Here is a 6,549-nt window from a genome sequence, read left to right as displayed (position 1 = left end):
TGAAATCCCTCCTACTAAGTTTGCTAGCCAATGTTTGGATGAGTTTGATAATTTTATGGTTAAGCAAGAAGACTTCACTACTTATTTTGGTAGACAATTAAAACAAAATGCCTATATGACTGAACACTTGAGTGATTATATGTCTAGAGTTAAAGATGAACTTAAACTCATTAGCAAACATGCTTCTATGGTTACCACTCAAGTAGACCAAGTACTTAAAGCTCAAAATGATTTTCTCAATGAATTGAATAATAAGAATAATGATTATGCTGTTAGAGTGGCTAATAGAACGGGTAAAATGACTCAGGAACCTTTGTATCTTGAAGGCCATCCTAAGAGAATTGGGCAGGATTCTCAGAGAAACAATGTTGATACACCTAGTCCTTCTAAAAAGAAGAAAAAGAAAAATGATAGGACTTTGCATGCTTCTAGTGAACCTATTGCTGAACCACCTGAGAAACCAAATGATATTTCTATTTCAGATGCTGAAACACAATCTAGTAATGAACATGAACCTAGTCATACTATTAATATTGATGTTCATGATGATGCTCAAACTAGTAATGATAATGATGTAGAAATTGAACCTGCTGTTGATCTTGATAACCCACAATCAAAGAATCAACGTTATGATAAGAGAGACTTTGTTGCTAGGAAGCACGGTAAAGAAAGAGAGCCATGGGTTCAGAAACCCATGCCTTTTACTCCCAAACCATCCAAGAAAAAGGATGATGAGGATTTTGAGCGCTTTGCTGAAATGATTAGACCTATATTCTTGCGTATGCGTTTGAATGATATGCTCAAAATGAACCCTTATGCTAAATATATGAAAGAAATTGTTACTAATAAAAGAAAGATACAAGAAGCTGAAATTTCCACCATGCTTGCTAATTATACTTTTAAGGGTGGAATACCAAAGAAACTTGGAGATCCAGGAGTACCTACTATACCATGCTCCATTAAAAGAAATTATGTTAGAACTGCTTTATGTGATCTTGGAGCCGGTGTTAGTGTTATGCCTCTCTCTTTATATCATAGACTTGATTTGAATAAGTTGACACCTACTGAAATATCCTTGCAAATGGCTGATAAATCAACTGCTATACCTGTCGGTATTTGTGAGGATGTGCCTGTTGTGGTTGCAAACGTTACTATTTTAACGAACTTTGTTATTGTTGATATTCCCGAGGACGATAATATGTCTATTATTCTTGGAAGACCCTTTTTGAATACTGCAGGGGCTGTTATTGATTGCAACAAAGGCAATGTCACTTTTCATGTTAATGGTAATGAGCATACGGTACACTTTCCGAGGAAACAACCTCAAGTCCACAGTATCAATTCTATTGGAAAAATTCCATCAATTATTATTGGAGGTTTCGAATTTCCTATTCCTACTGTCAAGAAGAAATATGATATTCTTATTATTGGGGATATGCATATCCCTGTTGAGGTAACATAGTGTTATTCGAAATTTCTCCGGTTCCATGTTATTTGGAATGAGTTTGTTGACAAGACTTGATCAACCTTGTTAGTGGATTCCTTTTAATGAGCATGAGATGGATGCAGTTAGAAAGCACAACCTTCTGTACCATCTTTTTACTTTCTGTTATTTAGTTGAAATAAAGTAAAAATAGTATTTTCCTGTCTGTTTCCTGAATTATCCATGCAATATAAAAATACCCCGAAAATAAAAGTTCTCCAAATGCCCTGCCAATTTAATATGTTTTTTCTGGAATATTTGAGAATATTTGGCACTGAGAACACAACAGGGGGAGCAAGCACCTGAGCACGAGGGTCCAGGGCTCGCCCACCCCCTAGGCATGCCCCCTGCCTCGTGGGCCCATGGTGGCTCCCCTCCACTTATTCCTGCACCCACACATTTCTTCTTCCTCCCAAAAAAATCACCATCCAGCTCAAGCACGAGTTTTAGCTCATTTTGCTGCGATTTTCGATCTCTTTGCTCAAAGCACCTCTCACAAAACTGCTTTGGGGGATTGTTCCTTGGTATGTGACTCCTCCATTGGTCCAAGTAGTTTTTGTTTTAGTGCTTTATTCATTGCAAATTTGTGCTACCTACTGTTTTTCTAGACTATAAGAGTATGGTAGCGCATGATTTTATTGTTAAGAATAGGGAAAGGGCACTTAAATACAAACTGTTATTTGATAAAAATCACCCTGAGACTATTATCTTGCCTACTCCTTCCTTGTTTGATTTGTCTGCAGGCAAGTATCTCGTTTCGCTGGCGGCCATCCAGGCCTACAGGAACCCTACATCAGCTACAGAGCCAGAGCCGGAACCACAGTTTGATCCTCCACGATAGTCTAATTACCAGTGGGATCTGGAGATGATTGCCAACCAGTGCAATCAGAGGCTTCTTCTTCTCAGTACGACCCCAACTACAACTATGGATATCCGCCAGGCCAGCCGTGGCAATAGACCAACTTAGGCCAAAAGCCTAAGCTTGGGGGAGTACATATTTCTCACCGACATTACATTTATGTTCACACACTCATTGCTAGATGTCGGTGCTCATACTTTTTCACTGTAATATCCATGCTAGTTTATTTTCCTTTTTATGCTTTCTTCTTGTGTGTTTGAAAAACCTTAAGAAAACTAACAAAAATTAGTTGTAGCTTTAGCTATTTTACTTTTCTTGCTGTAGTAGTAATAATTAAAAAGAAAACCCAAAAATGTTTCCTGTTCTTCTTTTGCTTGTTGGGAGCTTTCCCGTGTAAATAGTTTTATTTCTTTTCTCTTCTTTGGGGGTCGATAGGAGAAGACCATGATTAAATTGTTGAAGTGGCTCTTATATGCATTATTGTTGATTTAACCAAGAGCTCATATTGCCTTGTCTTCTCCTATTTATTGAATGCTCGCAGATTCCAGCTTAGTCCAATGCACGTGCACTATTATTATTATTCACATCGTTCGGTCGTGCAAGTGAAAGGCAATTATGACGATATATGATGGACTGATTGAGATGGGAGAAGCTGGTATGAACTCAACCTCTCTTGTTTTTTGTAAATATGATTAGTTCATCGTTCCTAATTTAGCCTATTATGAATAAACATGTTTGCAATGACAATTAGAGATTATAGTTGCTTATGCCATGCTTAATTAGCTAGGAGCTTATAATGGTTTAACTTGCGTGCCAACATGCTATTAAAATGGTTGTGATGTGGTATGATAGGGTGGTATCCTCCTTTGAATGATTCGAGTGACTTGACTTGGCACATGTTCACGCATGTAGTTGAAACAAAATCAACATAGCCTTCACGATATTTATGTTCATGGTGGATTATATCCTACTCATGCTTGCACTCAATGTTTATTAATTTTAATGCATGTTCGTGACTGTTGTTGCTCTCTAGCTGGTCGCTTCCTAGTCTTTTGCTAGCCTTCACTTGTACTAAGCTCGAATAGTTCATGTATCAACTAGTGAGTGGACTCCGCTCTTCACTCACGAGAAAATGGCTGGTCACCGGGATGCCCAGTCCCGTGCTTTATGCAAATCAAATCAAATAATTGCAAACAAAACTCCCCCGGGACTCTTGTTAGTTGGAGGCACTCGTTGTTTCGAGCAAGCCATGGATTGATGCTTGTTGGTGGAGGGGGAGTATAAACTTTACCATTCTGTTTGGGAACCACCTATAATGTGTGTAGCATGGAAGATATCGCCATCTCTTGGTTGTTATGTTGACAATGAAAGTATGCCGCTCAAAATATTATTTATCTCTATTTCAAAATCGAGCTCTAGCACCTCTACAAATCCCTGCTTCCCTCTGCGAAGGGCCTATCTATTTACTTTTAAGTTGAGTCATCACCCTCTTATTAAAAAGCACCATCTGGAGAGCACCGCTGTCATTTGCATTCATTACTGTTAATTTATATTGGGTATGACTATGATTGGATCTCTTTTACCATGAATTACAATGTCTAGTCAGTCCTTGATCTTTAAGTGTGCTCTGCATTTATGTTTTGCGGTCTCAGAAAGGGCTAGCGAGATACCATCTTGTTATATCATATTATGATTGTTTTGAGAAAGTGTTGTCATCCGAGATTTATTATTATTGCTCGCTAGTTGATTATGCCATTGACATGAGTAAACATGAGACCTAAGTGTTATTGTGAATATGGTTAGTTCATAATCTTTACTGAAAACATGAATGCTGGCTTTACATATTTACAACAACAAGAGCAAACATAGTTTGTAAAAGTTTTTCTTTATCACTTTCAGTTTATCAACTGAATTGCTTGAGGACAAGCAAAGGTTTAAGCTTGGGGAGTTGATACGTCTCCATCGTATCTACTTTTCCAAACACTTTTTCCCTTGGTTTGGACTCTAACTTGCATGATTTGAATTGAACTAACTCGGACTGACACTGTTTTCAGCAGAATTGCCATGGTGTTATTTATGTGCAGAAACAAAGTTCTCAGAATGACCTGAAACTTCACGGAGATTATTTTTGGAAAATATAAAAAATACTGGCGAAAGAATCAAGGCCAGGGGCCCCACACCCTTGCCATGAGGGTGGGGGGCGCACCTGCCCCCCTGGGCGACCCCCTGCCTCGTGGGCCCCCTGGAACTCCACCGACATCAACTCCAACTCCATATATTCGTGTTCGGGGAGAGAAAAAACCGAAGAGAAAGATTCATCGCGTTTTACGATACGGAGCTGCCGCCAAGCCCTAAACTCTCTCGGGAGGGCTGATCTGGAGTCCGTTCGGGGCTCCGTAGAGGGGAATTCGTCGCCGTCATCATCACCAACCATCGTCCATCACCAATTTCATGATGCTCACCACTGTGCGCGAGTAATTCCATCATAGGCTTGCTGGACGGTGATGGGTTGGATGAGATTTATCATGTAATCGAGTTAGTTTTGTTAGGTTTTGATCCCTAGTATCCACTATGTTCTGAGATTGATGTTGCTATGACTTTGCTATGCTTAATGCTTGTCACTAGGGCCCGAGTGCCATGATTCCAGATCTGAACCTATTATGTTGTCATGAATATATGTGAGTTCTTAATCCTATCTTGCAAGTCTATAGTCACCTACTATGTGTTATGATCTGGCAACCCCGAAGTGACAATAATCGGGACCACTCCCGGTGTAACGATCTGACCCAATATCGGTCAAGTCTCTGTGTAGCTGTACCATCCCAAGATCATGCTGGCACACACAGTACATTGATGAAAAGATTCAAAGTTCAATCACACCTGAATTTATTACACGATTCTCATATCGAGTCTTTATTACATCATAATAAATTCAGCCGAAGGCCAACTCATGAGAAATAAACTAAATAAAGCCGCAGAAGCGTAGAAGAATATCGAGCCCATCTGACTCCATAGGGCAATCACCAAGCGTAGATCATAGCCTCACTCCTGGTTGGAAAACTCCTCTTCAACATGAGAAGTTGCGGCCGTGTAGGTTAGCATTTTGAATATGCCGGCAAGTCATAGAGAAAACAACAAATAACAATACTAACACTATATGCAATTTGGCTGTGGGGCTCTAAGTTTTATATTTTTGCGAAAAAGCCAGTTTTTCCCTAGAACAAAGGTCTTGCTTGCAATTACTGCAAAATGTTGGTAGTTGTTGAGATGGTTCCGCCAACCAATGTCTCATTCCCAATTATTAATTAACCCCTCAATTACTTTATTTGTTCGGTGTTGAGATTTCCGAAATACTCCAATTTCCAGAGGCTCAAATGTCCGTAACTAGGGACACGGCTAATTGATTAGGTTGTTACTCTACAGAGTCTTGTGCACTTTACCCGCAAGATTCCTTCTGTCATTTATGTCCTCGCACTGCCTGGTGTTTGAAGACGGGACGAACGAAACATGGTCTTCCGTAGAGTTTCTCTGGGCACTGCGGTGCCCATCCATGTCCTACCATTCTTCTACATCTGCTGGCACCGTCCGTCCAGAGTCACGCCTAATGTCAACCCAGCCAGAGCCCATAATGGCTTGCGGCTGCACAGGTAAGCTACCGGTCAAGGGGTATCCATCTGTCTCTTCGTGGCTGGGTGAAGCTTTCTGCAAGATGTCATGGCGCTTCTCCATGCATCCCGGCCATCCACTGGTTCCTCCAGGGTGCCCGTCAACCGTCCTCCACCCAGTAGTGAATTTGAAGTCCATCTTGAGCTTAAAGTCATGGGGTTGTCATCATGTTGACTCTCACATCTCCCTTATGAATCTCTCAACCAACCCCGTCTACGAGCATAGCAAAATAAACTACATCGTCCCGGGCAATAGTAACAAGGGGAATTGGGTTCATCCTACCTCATGATACTACTCAAGACATAACTTAAAATTCTCCTACTGCATGCATGGTGGGGAGGAATAATTCTAATGCAAAAAAAAATCATAGGTATTGTAAAACATGATCAAATGACTTGCGTGGCTGGCGGTCTTCAAACGCTAGTGACTCGAGATAGCAAGCTTCGCACTCCGGAAATTCTATCGAGTCAAACAAAAGCACAAATAAGTATTCCACTAAATATCATAACAGCAAGCTAAAAATATCACACAAGCACTCAAC

The sequence above is a fragment of the Triticum aestivum genome, chromosome 3A, assembly GCF_018294505.1.
Source record: "Triticum aestivum cultivar Chinese Spring chromosome 3A, IWGSC CS RefSeq v2.1, whole genome shotgun sequence".
NCBI lineage: Eukaryota > Viridiplantae > Streptophyta > Magnoliopsida > Poales > Poaceae > Triticum > Triticum aestivum.
The sequence above is the reverse complement of the archived record's forward strand: the minus strand, read 5'-3'. Positions refer to the sequence as shown.